The sequence below is a fragment of the Hylobates moloch genome, unplaced genomic scaffold (genome assembly GCF_009828535.3).
Source record: "Hylobates moloch isolate HMO894 unplaced genomic scaffold, HMol_V3 SCAFFOLD_15, whole genome shotgun sequence".
Taxonomy (NCBI): domain Eukaryota; kingdom Metazoa; phylum Chordata; class Mammalia; order Primates; family Hylobatidae; genus Hylobates; species Hylobates moloch.
Genome location: NW_026652290.1, coordinates 2,396,791 through 2,413,904, shown reverse-complemented (window position 1 = coordinate 2,413,904; position 17,114 = coordinate 2,396,791). Strand labels below are relative to the sequence as shown.

The 17,114-nt window shown below is 45.0% G+C and overlaps 1 protein-coding gene across 5 annotated transcripts in view; it reads right to left on the bottom strand.

The window, feature by feature from the left end:
* Positions 1 to 17,114, bottom strand: part of RNF157 (ring finger protein 157) — a 95,842-nt gene that overhangs the window by 49,511 nt on the left and 29,217 nt on the right. The gene's annotated exons all lie outside the window — the stretch shown is intronic.

Sequence of the window (17,114 nt, the reverse complement as noted above, 5' to 3'; positions counted from 1 at the left end):
AGCTCTCCCACTTTTTTTTTTTTTTTTTTTTTTTTTGAGACAGCGTCTACTCTGTTGCCCAGGGTGACTGCGACGGCCATCACTGCAGTCTCAACCTCTCAGGCTCAAGTGATTCTCCCACTTCAGCCACATGAGTAGCAGTGGCGTGCCACCACACCTAGTTAATTTTTTACTTTTTGTAGAGACAGGACCTCGCTGTTTCCCAGACTGGTCTCAAACTCCAGAGCTCAAGTGATCCTCCCGCCTCGGCCTCCCAACATGCTGGGATTACAGGCGTGAGCCACAGCACTCAGCCTTCTCTCACTTCATACACAAGACTTTGGGCAAATAACTTAACATCTCTGAGCATCAATGTCCTTATCTGTAAAATGAGATTTATAGCTTCTGTCTATCTCATAGGGTCATTAAGATCAAATAAAAATGTTTTGAAAACCATACAGTGCTATAAAAATATATGTTATCGGCCGGGCGCAGTGGCTCACGCTTGTAATCCCAGCACTTTGGAAGGCTGAGGTGGGCGGATCATGAGGTCAGGGGATCGAGACCACGGTGAAACCCTGTCTCTACTGGAATTTAACCTCTTGGAAACAGCTACCCCCACCACCCCCCACCCACGGACACTTCTAAGATTCTGCCATAGTGATTGAAAGGCTGTCTGAGATTCTCAGTTTATGATCACAAGGGAAATGGAAGACACTGTCTAAGGTAACGTGAGAGTTAAGCAAGTTCTCCTTTTGTCTGTTGTGACCCTGATTGTCTAACAAACAAACGTGACTTCTGAAGCCTGATCCAAAACAATCAGGAGCTGAGCGAGAAAACAAAGCAGGGGTCTGAGGCACAGCTCCTGGGCAGGCTCTCCAGCATCCTGCGGTGAGGCTGCCGCACCCATAGTTTCAGATCTGAGGTTAGCGCCCGGCCGAGGGCTGCTGATGCAGGAGCAATGCTGCCCTGCTACCCCTCCCACCTCCACATCCACAGACAGCCTCGGGGGACACGGCTGCCACTTCTCAGTGGTACACGTGCACAAACAGGGACTCCCTGGACTACAGGGCAACCAGGCCACGGAGAAGGCAATCGCATTTCTTTTTTCTTTTTTTTTTTTTTTGAGATGGAGTCTCCCACTGTCACCCAGGCTCGAGTGCAGTGGCACAATTTCAGCTCCTTTTTCCAAGGCACATTCTGTTTTTTTGTCTGTTTGTTTATCAAGGTATAATTTATATACAGTAAAATTCAGCCTTTTGGTGTACAGTTCTGTGAATTTTGACAAACACACACAACAGTGTAACCACCATTACAAACAAAATAAAGAACATTTCCATTACCCCCACATTCCCTCGTGCCCTCTCTAGTCAACTCCTCCATGCATCCCAGTCCCTGGCAACCATTGATCTATCTCTTATCTCTATCGTTTTGCTCTTTCCAGAATGACACAACACTCTTTACAATGCTTAAACAGCCAAAGGCCTCATTCAGTTCGCATAGAACACCACACACTCAGCCATCATAGGAGACTTTCAAATACGTCAGAAATAGTGAAGCCAGTCTGATGGTGGGAAGGGTGATAAATTCACTACAGCCTGAGATGACTCTGCAGGCTCTGCTGAAAGACCCCCAAAAGCTGGACACTTCTTAGTGGGCTGTGAAGTGAATAGTTTAAACCCAAAGACAAATAACTCATTTAAAACTGTCTCTATAGAAATGGCCTATGTCCTCTTCTATGATTGTATAATACAGTACCAGACACGATTAGGTTTCCTTCCAGTTTAGATAACTGCTTTCTTCTGAATTGCTACTAAAACAATAGTAAAGAGATTTAAAAAGAGAGAGAAAAAAATATAAAACCACAAGAGCAGGCTGGGCACGGTGGCTCACGCCTGTAATCCCAGCACTTTGGGAGGCCAAGGTGGGCGGATCACGAGGTCAGGAGATGGAGACCATCCTGGCTAACACCGTGAAACCCCGTCTCTACTAAAAATACAAAAAATTAGCCAGGCGTGGTGGCGGGCGCCTGTAGTCCCAGCTACTCAGGAGGCTGAGGCAGGAGAATGGCGTGAACCCGGGAGGCGGAGCTTACAGTGAGCCGAGATGACACCACTGCACTCCAGCCTGGGTGACAGAGCGAGACTCCGTCTCAAAAAAAACAAAAAACAACAACAACAAAAAAACACAAGAGCAGAGGGAATGGGAGAGGATATTATAATAAAAACTTGGAAGCTGAAACACACACTGACAAGTGGAAAGCGATTCAGGAGAACAGAAAAGGCCGAAATCCAAAATGGCAGAAACATATTCATGTCACAGAACTCCAGACAGGCTTAGGAAATGGAGGTGTGGGTCCTCCTAAAAGTGGGGTATAGTAAGGCTGGAAAAAGGAAACTGGGGTTGGTATGAAAAGCATTTAGACCCCTAGATCTTTTTCCAGACACCACGTAACCAGGAGATCACCTGTCTCTCCAACTTCATCGGTTATCAGGAAAATGAAAATAAATTCTACAAACCTACGACGATGGCTAAGATTAAAAAGATGGAAAATACTAGGTGCTGGGAATTCTAAACACTGCTAGTGGGAAAAAAAAATTGGTATAATCACTTTGAAAAGTGGTTAGCGATATCTACTACAGCATATTCTATGACTCAGCAATTCTCCTAGCTATAGCCTTAACAGGCATGCATACACATATGCAACAAAATACATGTAATAATAGAACGTTCATGGCAGCACTATGTGTAATAGCCAAAATGCCCAAAAAAGCTCAACGCCTGCAAACAACAGAGTGGATAAATTATGGTGTATTCACACAATGAGATACTATACAGCAATGGAAACGAACCGTACACAGCACAGGAATAGTTTGTTCCTTCTCGTTACTGTACGCCATTGAGGTAGGATGTAGGACTTGACTCAGGAAGTGAGACTCAACTCCAGAGGTGGGGCTCGGACATCAGACTAAATTGAGGACAAGCTAAAACAGGGACTGGGCAGAAGCAGCTTTCCATAACATAGGCCGTACCTCCCATACCTGTCAGTGTGTGCCATGTCAGTTTACTATTGCCATGGCAACACCTGCAAGTTACCACCCCTTTCCATGGCAATGACCCAATGACCTGGAAGGTACTATCCTTCTTGAAATTTCTATATAATTTGCCCCTTAATTTGCACATAATTAAAAGTGGGTATAAATATGATTACGAACCTGCTCTGAGCCGCTACTCTCAACACACTGCCTTTGGGTAGCCCTGCTCTGCAGGAGCAGTCGCAGAGCTGTAACACTGCCGCCTCAATAAGGCTGTTTTCTTCCACCACTGGCTCTTAAATTCTTTCCTGAGCAAAGCCAAGGACCCTCCTGGGCTAAGCTACCATGAGATAAATAAATGTCACAAAGATGCTGAGTGAAAGGAGCCAGACATTAAAGAGCAAATTGAACATAGTTCCACTTATATAAAGTTCAAACCAGGACAGAAGTTAGGATTGCGGTTACCTTAGGCTAGAGGTAACAACAGGAAAGGAGCAGAAGGGGAGCTTCTGGGGGTGCAGGCCATGTGCTACTTCTTCATCTGAATGCTGGCCACAGCGGAGGGCTCACTTTATGAAGATCAACTGTGCATGGATGACTTGTCATCTTTCTGTGTGTATGTTATACATCAATAAGTATTTTTAAAGAGGACAAGTCAGCCCTAGGTAAATGGATCTAGAATGATCTCCAATATGATACACCATTAAATTAAAAAGCAAGGGCCGAAGTATGTACGGGAGTGTAGCCATGTGCTGGCATCCCAACCTTCCCCAACCCCCTCCCCAGGTCTCTGTACCCCTGCTGTGGAGAGTTTTGGCTACAAACAGCCATAGCTACCCCTTCTCCAAGAACTGGGAACCAAAGCCACCTGATCCAAGAGTCTTCCTGATTCCCTATCTCACTCCAGGACAGCCACCAACAGCCAGTGACTGATTGACAGGGCTGTACAAAAAGCTGGCCCCTTTACCTTGAGATGAAGCAACTCTGTGGTACAAGCTGTACTCCAAAGCTTTCCCGTGGGACCAGGCCAAAATGGGTCTTGGCCAAGACCGCACTCATGTTTGGTTTTGCTCCACTGCCCCATCTGTCTTCCTCATCTCTAGAGAGCATTCCCTCAATAAATAGCTTTCACAAAGATCTCCATCTCAGGCTTTGCTCCCAGAGAACCCAACCTAAACCGGTTGATATGTCTATGGATGGAATTTGGGGGTGGATCACCCACCAGCCAGATGGCAATGAGGACCCATCACTGAGGTGGGTGGAACGTGGATGGTCCCCAGCATGCTGTAGACATTCCCCTGTGGTGAAGGGGAATAGGAGACACGGGGCTGTATAACATCCAGGCTATTTTGATGTCTTTGGTACAGGAGGTACAGGAGAAACAGTTACAGTAAGGACCGTGAAACTGGGTGACTGTTATTAAGAGGATTGGTTCATTGAAAAGAGAAAATGAGTTTCAGGTGTAGCAATCAAAAAACGTAAAGCCAACTACGAGGCTAGATGTGGTGGCTCATGCCTGTAATCTCAGAAATTTGGAAGGCTGAGGCGGGAAGATCACTTGAGGCCAGGAGTTTGAGACCGCCCTGGGCAAAATAGTGAGACCCCATCTTTATTTTTTTTTATTTTTATTTTTTTTTGAGACGGAGTCTCGCTCTGTCGCCCAGGCTGGAGTGCAGTGGCGCAATCTCGGCTCACTGCAAGCTCTGCCTCCCGGGTTCATGCCATTCTCCTGCCTCGGCCTCTCCGAGTAGCTGGGACTACAGGCGCCCGCCACCACGCCCGGCTAATTTTTTTTTTGTATTTTTAGTAGAGACGGGGTTTCACCGTGGTCTCGATCTCCTGACCTCGTGATCCACCCACCTCGGCCTCCCAAAGTGCTGAGATTACAAGCGCGAGCCACTGTGCCTGGCCGAGACCCCATCTTTATATGAAAAACTAAAAATAAAGAAATAAAGCCAGCTATGATAGTCAGTAAGCTTCCTTTGGCAATTTTTACTTATTTATTAATTTATTTGAGATAGGGTCTCAATATGGCACCCAGGCTTGGAGTACGGTGGTGTGAACATAGTTCACTGCAGCCTCAAACTCCTGTCTCAAGCCATCTTCCCACCTCAGCCTCCCAAGTGCTGGGATTACAGATGTGCCACCATGCCAGGCTACTTTGGCAGCATTTAAAGACAATCATTTCCTGCAGGCACAAGACCTAATTTTAAGAATGGCAGAATCAAAAAGGATGAACTCTCAGCCTATACTAGTCTACTGTGCCAGATTCAGGCCCTGGTAGGGAAGGAGTGAACTCTAAGACTTGAGATGGGAATGTCTGTGTATATTTATTTGAGGAACATGAACCCCAGATTCCCTAGGCTTGCAAATAGCCCACTCCCTCTCCCTTGAAGATGGGAGGAACCTGCTCCTCCACCCCTCATGATTACACAGAGGTCTCAAATGAGGCGAGTAACTTAAAAGACAATGCTTACCCTACAGAGAACCTGCCCCCACCTTCCTTCCTGGCCACCCAACCATAATTAGGGCCATTATCTGAGTATCACTCAACCGGGGCCTGCTGGACCTACAAAGAGAGGATAGGGCTTATCATGCCAGAGGTGCTTGGGACCTGGCCAACAAAGGCACTAGCAGGACCTGGAGGATGTGTGGGAGGGCTTCCTGAGGCTGTTGGAATACAAAGTTGGATGAGGGAGAGCCTGTTGATATGGGGACATTCTCTTATGACACAGAATAAACACCTTGGCAAGAGCCTTGGATCTGATACGTGCTGGGGGAGGGGGGTTCTTGGGAGCTTGGAAAAATGATGGACCACAGTAAATGATTCCAGAACTGCCACAGAGGTCTTTAGAGGAAAAGTTCAAAAGGCTTAGTGTCTACGCCACGAGAATGGGTCTGCATATAAAGTGGGAAAATCCACTAGCTGGCTGTGTCCTTTGGTGGGGCCTGAACATACTCTAATTACCACACCCTAGATTCTGCCCCACGTTGGTTACCAGCATAGGTTCTGCCATATGCATCAATGTCCTCTTCATTCCTACTGCGGCCTGAGGTCAGACCTCCATCACATCTCAGTTGGACAACTGGTTAACCTGTATCCATTCTCATGACTCTCTAATCTACCTTCTACACTTCATCTGAGAGATCTTTTAAAATGTGTCTTCTGTGAGCCCCAGTTTAAAGCCCATTAGTGGTTCCTCACACCTACAGGACAAAAATCCGAAGCCCACAGGGAGGCATAGCAGGCCCCTTGGTCCAGGCCTGGCATCTCAGCCTTATCTCTTGCAAAGTCTCCTGCCACCCTCTGGATGCTACACCTGCTTGTGCTGAATCATCTGCAGTGCACAGACCGCTTGTTGGTTAGATGTCTCTGTGCCTCTGCTCATGGGCCCTCCTCCAACGTGTTCATGTTTCCTAGCTGTACAACTCCTTCAGGCAGGGACTGCATTTCATCGGTATTTCTAGTGTCTAACATCAGCCTGGAGGACAATGGGTATTCCATAGAATGTAAATGATTGAGGCAATAATGAAGGAGTGAGCCAGTCAGTCAGTGATTTGTGTAACAGAGGGGAAAGAAGATCAAAGCTGGCAACGTGTAATGATCATTTAAGAAAACTATCTTCTCAACTAGTACAGAGACCAGATTAAAACATGAACAAAGAAGAAACTATTCCTTCCTCTACTTTCTCTTCCTCCTTCTCCCAGTGCACTTATGTTCCAAATTGGTTTGGGCTGGAGTGCAGTGGCTTGTTCACAGCTCACTGTGACCTCAACCTCCCAGGCTCAAGTGATCCTTCCACCTCAGCCTCTTGAGTAGCTGGGACTATAGGCATGCTCCACCATACACAGCTAATTTCCTTTATTTTTTGTAGAGGGTCTCACTATGTTGCCCAGGCTGGTCTTGAACTCCTGGGCTCAAGTGATCCTCCCACTTTGGCCTCCCAAAGTGCTGGGATTATAGATGTGAGCCACTGTGCCCTGCCAAAAGCAGCTGTTTTTTGTATTCAAAACAGAAAGTTAAAAAAAAAAAAAAAAAAAAGAACAGCTGGCAGGAAGAGCCACATCAATACTAATAGGTATAAACACTGATTCAACTTCTCTGGGAGTGCCCCTTTTATTACTGGTGATCTCAATATGAAGTATGACTGCACTTGGTGATGCAGCTCACTGGTCTCCATCCCACTGCCACCTGCTCATGCTACTGGGACCCCTGTCCCTCTGAAGATCCACCTACCACAGAAATCCAACTCCATAAAACAGAGGTCTCAGGGCAGGAAACTCCTGGAACAGAAGCCCCATAAAAATCACCTTTATAGGGCCAAGCAAATGCTTGGACCTATTAATAGCTTTCCAAAGTTCTCTTTCTTTTGCTACTTATTTTCCAAAGGTATAGTTAACCTTCCACATACTGTTAGGCCTCATATTTTATGCTCTTATATATTTTTTAAAAACCCAATCCTATACTATTCTCTATAAAAGTAACCAGTTTTTTTCATGTTATCTCTGGAATCATGGGAGAGTTGAAACTAACTCGAATAAAATCTACAATCTGGTTATACTTTCTTGGTACTTGAAAATATGACTATGATGTTACCTACACACAGCAAAATAGTCTTGTTTGTGTATTCAGTATTCATTTATTAAGTGACTGGGAGCTACTTTCCCTAGAAGGGGGCATTTGAAATAATGTCCTCATCTTTATTGAGGACGAAAAGTAATATAAATTGAATAAAATGTTTTTTGTAAGAACATAAAAACAAATTAAATTTCAAAATTGAACCTACAACAAACCTACATAATTTCACAAAACTAGGCATTTCAGGCCGGGCGCGGTGGCTCATGCCTGTAATCCCAGCACTTTGGGAGGCTGAGGCAGGCGGATCAAGAGGTCAGGAGATCGAGACCATCCTGGCTAACATGGTGAAACCCCGTCTCTACTAAAAACACAAAAAAAGTTAGCCGGGCGTGGTGGCGGGCACCTGTAGTCCCAGCCACTCCGGAGGCTGAGGCAGGAGAATGCTGTGAACCTGGGAGGCGGAGCTTGCAGTGAGCCAAGATCGTGCCACTCCACGCCAGCCTGGGCGACAGAGCAGGACTCTGTCTCGTCAAAAAAAAAAAAAAAAAAATAGGCATTTCTTCCCTAGCCCAATAGCCAAAAGGCAGGAGCAACCCAAGTGTCTGTCTACTGATGGATGAATGGATATACAGTGTATCTATATAATGGAATATTATTCAGCCTTAAAAAGGAAATTCTGACACATGCTACAACATGGATGAACCAAGGACATGCCAAGTGAAATAAGCCAGTCACAAAAGAACAAATATTCTATGATTCAACTCGTATGAGGTACCTAGAGTAGTCAAACTCCTAGAGACAGAAAACAGAATGATGGAGGCCAGGGGCTGGTAGGAGAGGGAAATGGGGAGTCAGTGTCCAATGGGGACAGAGTTTCAGTTTTGTGAGATGAAAGGAGTTCTGGAGACTGTACAACAATGTGTGATGAGCAGGGTGGTCACCTCTGGGGAGGGCGTGGAAGTAGGGAGACATGTATTATAAGAATGCCTTAAGTGAAACTCTTTAAAGCCCTAAACCATTTTAAAAGTAGGAATATTAATCCCTTAGTTCTTTTACTGTCAGGTTGCTGAAAAACAGGCCACATCCATACTGAATCTCATACCATTTTGAATCAATTGTTTCTAAAGGTGAATTACTGCATGTTGGCACCAAGAGGACCGAGCTCCCTGGCTCTACTCCTCCCCATGCTTACTCTGGTTTTCTGTCTTTCTCCACAAGCCCCCAGACACTTCCTGGCACACATCCCAACCCCACTGAGCAGACCCTACCTTTCCTGTAAGTTCACTAAAAAATTAAAACCATTATTTTGTGAACTCCCTTAATTTTCCTACTTCTAAATATTCTTCTAAGCCTATTTCCTTCCTCTACTTAGAAGTATTCCCACCTCTATTTTTAAACAAAATTAAAATACTTTTCATTTAAAAATGAAAACATGTTCACTGGAAAAAATTCAAACAACATAGAAGAATATGAAGAGCCGGGCACAGTGGCTCACACCTGTAATCCCAGCACTTTGGGAGGCTGAGGCAGGAGGATTGTTTGAGCCCAAGAGCCTTGGCAACATAGTGAGACCCTGGTCTCTACAAAAAAAAAAAAAAAAAGAAAGAAAAAGAAAAAATGTTAAATTAGCTGTGCATGGTGTCATGCATCTGTAGTCCCAGCTACCAGGAAGGCTGAGGCAGGAGGATTGCTCGAGTCCAGGAGTTCCAGGTTACAGTGAGCTATGATTGCACCACTGCACTCCAGCCTGGGTGACAGAACAAGCTTCTTTCTCAAAAAAATATAAAGAAAATTTTAGAAAATATGAATTAAGAAGTGAATACCCCCCTTCTTGATATATCCCAAGAGTTGCCATTGTAACAGTTTAAATGCATTGTAATAGTATATTTTTGTAGCTATAAATATATCTACATAAATGCACACATGTACATATTTTTATCCGAAATGAAATCAGACTCTACATTATATACTGCAACTTCCTTTATTCAGTAAGTGACGTGGTTGTGGACATATTGCCATCTCAGTGGACGCAGATCCATCTAATTTTTGCTGAATAACAGTTCATGGCATAGGCACATTATAATTTATTTAACCATTCCACTACAATGGCCATTAGATATTTTCTAATTTTGCACTACTACAAGTAATGCTATAATATACATTGTAAATAGGAATCATTTCACACTCTTCAAAATATTTCTGTAGGAGAGATTCGGAGAGGTGAAACAGCTGGGCCAAAGGGTATGCACAGCTCAAAATTTAATCAATATTTCCAGGCTAAAGGACAAAAAAAATTGTAGTAAAATTATAAAGGAAGGAAGAAGGAAAGAAGATAGCATGCAAAAGGCAAATAACCCAATCTCAGTTTCTCTCTCTCTCTCACACACACACACACACACACACACACACACACACACACACACACACACACACACACACACACACACACACACACACACACGTGCATGAGAAAGACACCCGTTCCCACCATGGGCTTTAGGCCTGTAGGGCAGTAAGTGCCAGGTCCTTGTGCTGTGACCTATTAGGCCAGTTACTCCAAGTCCAAGGCACAAATAAATCTCCAAACATAACACATGCACAGCATCTGGGGTAAGTGGTGGCCTCTCACAGAGGCTGTTCCTTGGAGTGTCCTTTGCCTCAACTCACACTGCTGCAGTTCTCTAATCTGCACTGTTTTCATTTTATTTTCTGTTTTTTAGACACATTTTAGTCTGATCACACATGGTCCAAGAACATACAAGTGATAAATCAAATGTAATCAGATGTTAAAGACGGGTCTTCAAAGATTACAGCAATGATGCCACACTTGCCTATGAGCTCTCTGACATAAAATCACATCCACACCTCAGTGGCCACCACATCATTCAGCAAAGCTTTCTTAACTGTGAGCTATTAGAGCATTACTACTTTTTTTCAGGCTCTGAATAGTTCTAGAGATCTCACTAGGGGTTGGAGGAAGCAGCTCAGCCTTGGCATAGTACCAAAAAGTGGCCAATCGATGCTTCAGATAAGTCAAAGCAATGATCATCAGCCCTGGGGCCTTCTCTGCAAGGTTACAAATTGGTCCATGGTTCTAGGGTAGAAAGTCTGCACCATGTTTATTTGCAATGCTGTTAATCCTATTCAGGTATTTCATATATTTTTTCTTAAAATAAATTACTTCCTAACTGGTCTTCTTGTTTCCTGTCTTTCTGATTCATTACCTACACTGTGAATTAATTTATAGAATTTTCTAAAATGCGAATTAGATTGTAATAGTTATCTTTTTCTTTTGAGAGATGGTCTCGTCCAGCCCAGGCTGGAGTGCAGTGGCATGATCTCGGCTCACTGTAACCTCTGCCTTCTGGGTTCAAGCAATTCTTATGCCTCAGCCTCCCAAGCGGCTGGGATTACAGGCATGCACCACCATGCCTGGCTAATTTTTGTATTTTTAGTAGAGACAGGGTTTCACCATGTTGGCCAGGCTGGTCTCAAACTCCTGGCCTCAAGCAATCCACCCACGTCAGCCTCCTAAAGTGCTGCCACTACAGGTGTGAGCCATCAGGTCCCGCCATCATTTTTTGAGTCCTTAAAATATTCCTGCAAGGTAATTTTATAGATGGGGAAACCGAGACTCACTGATTGGCCAGCACCTTAACCAACATGACAAAGTCAGTCAGCGGCAAAGCCATTCATGACTATGACCTCTACTGCCATAGAAGAAAAAGTAAAAACTTTTTTTTTTTTTGAGATGGAGTCTCGCTCTTGTCACCCAGGCTGGAGTGCAATGGCGCAATCTTGGCTCACTGCAACCTCTGCCTCCTGGGTTCAAGCAGTTCTCCTGCCTCAGCTTCCTGAGTAGTTGGGATTACGGAACCCACCATCACGCCTGGCTAATTTTTGTATTTTTGTAGAGCCAGGGTTTCACCATGTTGGCCAGGCTGGTCTTAAACTCCTGACCTAAGGTGACCTCCCCGCCTCAGCCTCCCAAAGTGCTGGGATTATGAGCGTGAGCCACCACGCCTGGCCTGTAAAAAGTTTTGTTTGTTTGTTTGTTTGTTTGTTTGTTTTTTGAGACAGAGTCTCGCTCTGTTGCCCAGGCTGGAGTGCAGTGGCACCATCTCGGCTCACTGCAAGCTCTGCCTCCTGGGTTCACGCCATTCTCCTGCCTCAGCCTCCCGAGTAGCTGGGACTACAGGCGCCTGCCACCACGCTCGGCTAATTTTTTGTATTTTTAGTAGAGACGGGGTTTCACCGTGTTAGCCAGGATGGTCTCGATCTCCTGACCTCGTGATTGGCCCACCTTGGCCTCCCAAAGTGCTGGGATTACAGGCGTGAGCCACCGCGCCTGGCCCGTAAAAACTTCTTAATACAATATTGATGGCTCTTCAGATATGAACCCAATTTGTCTTTCCAGCCTCAACTCCAACCAGCATCCCTCACAGTCCAATCCTTATTGACTACTCACCACTCTGAGCACCAAAAGCACACTTCTGCATCTTTATGCTTCCTTGTATTGCTTATTAATTAATTCTGCCTCAGATGCCTCTCCTCATCTTCCCTATCTAGGAAATCCTGCTTATCCCTCCAGGTTAAAGGAGTCACCTCCCAGAAGCCCCTTCCCTGGAGAGAGGGCATCCCCACTGGTCTGTGCTCCAGGGCACTCTGGTCCTCTCTTGTAGAACCTATCACAGTCCCTCACAGTGGGGGCACATCAGCTGCCCCACTCTGCAGCAAGCATCTTCAGGTCAAGGGTCATGTCTTTTCATCTCTGCATTCCTAGTTCCCAGCACAGTATCTGACTCATAAATACTTGAATGAATGAATAGCACCGGGACTAACAGAATCATGTTCTGTTTTTTTGCCACAAAGCTCCATGTGTGCAAAACTCTATGTTACAAATGGATATACTACCAAGTTCCTTTAAATAACTTGCTCTTCCTGACACATGTGATAAAAGGGTTCAATTCACAGAAACTGGATTTGAGTACAACTTTTGGTATATCTGTACTAGAGAAAGAAGAAAAGTACACTGTATGCGTCTTATTTCTTTTCTTTCTTTCTTTTTTTTTTTTTTTGAGACTGAGTCTCACTCTATCACCCAGGCTGGAGTATAGTGGTGTGATCTCGGCTCACTGAAACCTGCGCATCCTGGGTTCAAGCGATTCTCCTGCCTCAGCCTCCCAAGTAGCTGGGACTACAGTCACCCCCCACCACGCCCAGCTAATGTTTCCATTTTTAGTAGAGGCAGGGTTTCACCATTTTGGCCAGGCTGGTCTTGATCTCCTGACCTCAAGTGATCCACCTGTCTCGGCCTACCAAAGTGCTGGGATTAGAGGCGTGAGCCACCATGCCCAGCCTCCTTTCTTCCTCCCTCCCTCGCTCCCTCCCTTCCTCTTTTCTTTTCTTTTTTCTTTTCTTTCTTTCTTTCTTTCTTTCTTTTTCTTTCTGTCTTTCTTTCTCTCTCTCTCTCTCTCTCTCTCTCTCTTTCTTTCTTTCTTTTTCTTTTTTTGACAGGGTCATGCTCTGTCGCCCAGGCTAGAGTGCAGTGGCACAATCATGGCTCACTGCAGCTTTGACCTCCTGGGCTCAAGTAATCCTCTAGCCTTGGCCACCCAAGTAGCTAGGAATACGGTGTGTACCACCACCCCTGGCTAATTTTTTTTTGTAGAGTCAGGGTTTTGCTATGTTGCCCAGGCTGGTCTCAAACTTCTGGCCTCAAGTGATCCTCCCGCCTCAGCCTCCCAAAGTGCTGGGAATAGGGATAAGCCACCATGCCTGGCACATTTTAGTTCTTAAAATAATGTCAGCAGCTGAGCGCAGTGGCTCAGCCCTTTGGGAGGCCGAGATGGGTGGATCACCAGGTCAAGATATTGAGATCATCCTGGCCAAGATGGTGAAACCCCGTCTCTACTAAAAATACAAAAATTAGCTGAGCGTGGGGGTGCGTACCTGTAGTCCCAGCTACTTCGGAGGCTGAAGCAGAAGAATCGCTTGAACCTAGGAAGCAGAGGTTGCAGTGAGCCAAGATCGTGCCACTGCACTCCAGCCTGGCGACAGAGCGAGACTCCATCTCTAAATAAATAAATAAATAAATAAAAATAATAATGGCAGCTATGCAGCCCTGATTGCAGGGAGCATGAGGAAGAAGAAACTGTGTCAATGGGGCCCAGCTACAGAACACACAAGAGGATACAGACTATTAGGAACTAGGCTAAAACTCAACTACTTTCCTTATAAAATGAGAGGAGCGGTTTGAGCTCCTGTCTACGAAAGGCGGGTAGAGGCGGGGCACGGTGGCTCATAGCTATAATCCCAGCACTCTGGGAGGCCAAGGCAGGAAGGCTACTTGAGCGAAGGAGTTTGAGACCAGCCTGGGCTATATAGTGAGACATTCTCTTTATAGAAATTTTTTTTAAAAAGCCAGGCATGGTGGGGCGTGCTTGTAGTCTCAGCTACTGGAGAATCTGAGGTGGGAGGATCACTTAAGCCTAGGAAGTCGAGGCTGCAGTGAGCTGTAGTTGTGCCACTGTACCTCGGCTTGGGCAACAAGGCAAGACCTTGTCTCAAAAGGAAAAAAAAGGGGCAGGAAGGAGTCAAGGCATTACTTGACTAATTTCTAAGCCTCTAATAACTTAGAGTTTGGCAGTAATTATCCGAACAAAACAAGATCTAACTCAATAAAGGAGCAGAAAAGCAACACCAGCTCTTCCGCCACCTAGGAAGGGAAGGGATGGTCTTTATTTAACATTTTATAACTGATTCACAGACACCTCAGTTCCTCTATATAGGGGACCAGAGCAGAAAGACCTTCAGAAGCCCAGTTTACTACTTTAAATACTTAAGACAGTATTTAAAAACCAGCGAAGAGGCCAGCCAAGGTGGCTCATGCCTGTAATCCTAGCACTTTGGGAGGCCGAGGTGAGTGGATTGCCTGAGGTCAGGAGTTCGAGACCAGCCTGGAACAACATAGTGAAACCCTGTCTCTACTAAAAATACAAAAAATTACCTGGGCATGGTGGTTCGCTCTTGTTGCCCAGGCTGGAGTGCAATGGCCTGATCTCGGGATCTCAGCTCACTGCAATCAGCTCACTGCAATTGGCTCACCCCAGCCTGGGCAACAAGAGTAAACCTTTGTCTCAAAAAACAAACAAGCAAACAAAACAGTGAAGATCCCTCTACCTAGAATAACAAGTAGCTGTAGAAATAACCAACTGGAAAGGTAGCAAGTATAGCTAACATTGCTGCATGCCGCTTTTTGTCCAGCAAATTCCAAGAAATATTCCAAGCGTTACATTATCCTAAAGTCAGAACTATCTCCATGTTACAAGTAGGTAATTTGAGTGCCTGAGTGATGCGTTTGCCAAGGTTACAAAGAGTTTGACGGTAAGATATAAATAAAACTTGAAATCTAGATTCCAACTCTCTTCCACCATCTTTCTGTATATACACACACTCTAGTTTCTTTAAATCTGACCCTTAAGACTTGATAATAAACTTGGCTTTGGGCTGGGCTTGGTGGCTCACACCTGCAATCCCAACACTTTGGAAGGCTGAGGCAGGAGGACTGCTTGAATCTAGGAGACTGAGATCAGCCTGGGCAATAAAGCAAGACCCTGTCTCTACAAAAAAATTTTAAAAATTAGCCCAGTGTAGTAGCATGCACCTTTATTCCCAGCTACTCAGGAGACTGAGACAGGCAGATCATTTGAGCCCAGGAGTTTGAGGCTGCAGTGAGCTATGATCACGGCACTGCACTCCAGCCTGGGTGACAGAGTAAGACTATCTCTAGGGAAAAAAAAAATGGCTTTGATGGATTATCCTAAGTGGTAGATCTGTGGTGCGAAGTACAGCTCAGTCAAATGATACACTTTTTAGTCTGCTCATTCAGAAATGACAGGATATCCCAGAAGTCAGGAAGTCTATGGCATTTATACCTTAATATAACAGTTAATTTTAACATATTTCACTGCCCATATTCATTCTCTCTGCAAAGAGGAGCCGTTCTTACCGCATGCCTCTGGATGGCTTTAAAAGGTTGTTCTCTTTCCTGCTCCCCTGTAACCTAACACTCATGTGCTGACACCCAAGATCTTTTGCTAGAGAATGGAAGTCAGCTGTTTAGAACTCAAGCTACGAGTCAATCTTCAATCTCTGGGCCTTCCCCTAAAGAAGCATGTTGTGCAGTAATGGCAAAAGCCAGAGGCCAGCTCAGCAGATGGAATTACACATGGAATATGAACTCTGAAGAGGCGCTCCAAGAGAACATACCACTGCCACTCTATTTATTTATTTATTTATTTATTGAGACAGGTTCTTGCTCTGTTGCCCAGGCTGCAGTGATCATAGCTCACTGAAGCCTTGGCATCCTGGGCTCAAGCGATCCTCCCACCTCAGCCTCCTGAGTAGCTGGGACTAGAGGCATGCACCACCATGCCTGGCTATTTTTTTTTTAATTTTATATTTTGTAGAGATGAGGGTCTTGCTATGTTGCCCAGGCTGGTTTTCAATTTCTGGGCTCAAGAGATCCACGGGCCTCGGCCTCCTGAGCAGCTGGGACTACAGGCGTAAGCCACTGTGCTGACCTCATTCCACTTTCAGATACCAATATTTCAGAAATTGCACTTGAAGATCTACACAATGGACTCACCAACAGGATGTGGGCAGAGTTTCTGAGTACACCCGGCCTAATTAGCAAAAATGGCAGAGTGGTTCAGGCTCTGGAGCCAGACTGCTAGGTTCCAATCCTGATCCCTTACAGGCTGTGCAGTCTTTAAACTCTCTGTGCCACATGTTCTTCACCTGTTGAATGAGGACCTTTCTCATTATGATGTGAGGACGAAATGAGATAACACAGATGAAAAGCTTAGAACAATCAGCCCTGGCAGAAACTAGGTGTTCAAATGTCAGCCATTATTATTATCAAATAACCTGGGGGGGAAAAAAAAAGAGAAACACGCTGCATTTATTCTCTATACTACATTTTTATGTAGCTATATGAAGTTACTCTGATTTCCTTTCCTAATATAAAATTATGTCTTTTAAAAACATTTGCCAGCATGGTGGCTCACACCCGTAATCCTAGCACTTTGGGAGGCCGAGATGGGCGGATCACCTGAGGTCAGGAGTTCAAGACCAACCTGTCCAACATGGTGAAACCCCATCTCTACCAAAAAAATACAAAAATTAGCCAGGTGTGGTGCCAGGCGCCTGTAATCCCAGCTACTCAGGAGGCTGACGCAGGAGAATCACTTGAGCCAGAGAGACTGTGGTTGCAGTGAGCCAAGATCTTGCTGCTGCACTCCAGCTTGGGTGACAGAGTGAGACTCTGTCTCAAAAAAAAAAAAAAAATTCATTTGCTTTGTGTAACATTAAGCATACTTAATGATTACTACATAAAAGCAACAACAAAAACTCCAACGTTGATGTTCTTTTTTTTTTTTTTAAAGTGGCACTGATTGATTGATTGATTGATTAAGATGGGGGTCTTGCTGTGTTGCTCAAACTGGACTCGAATTCTC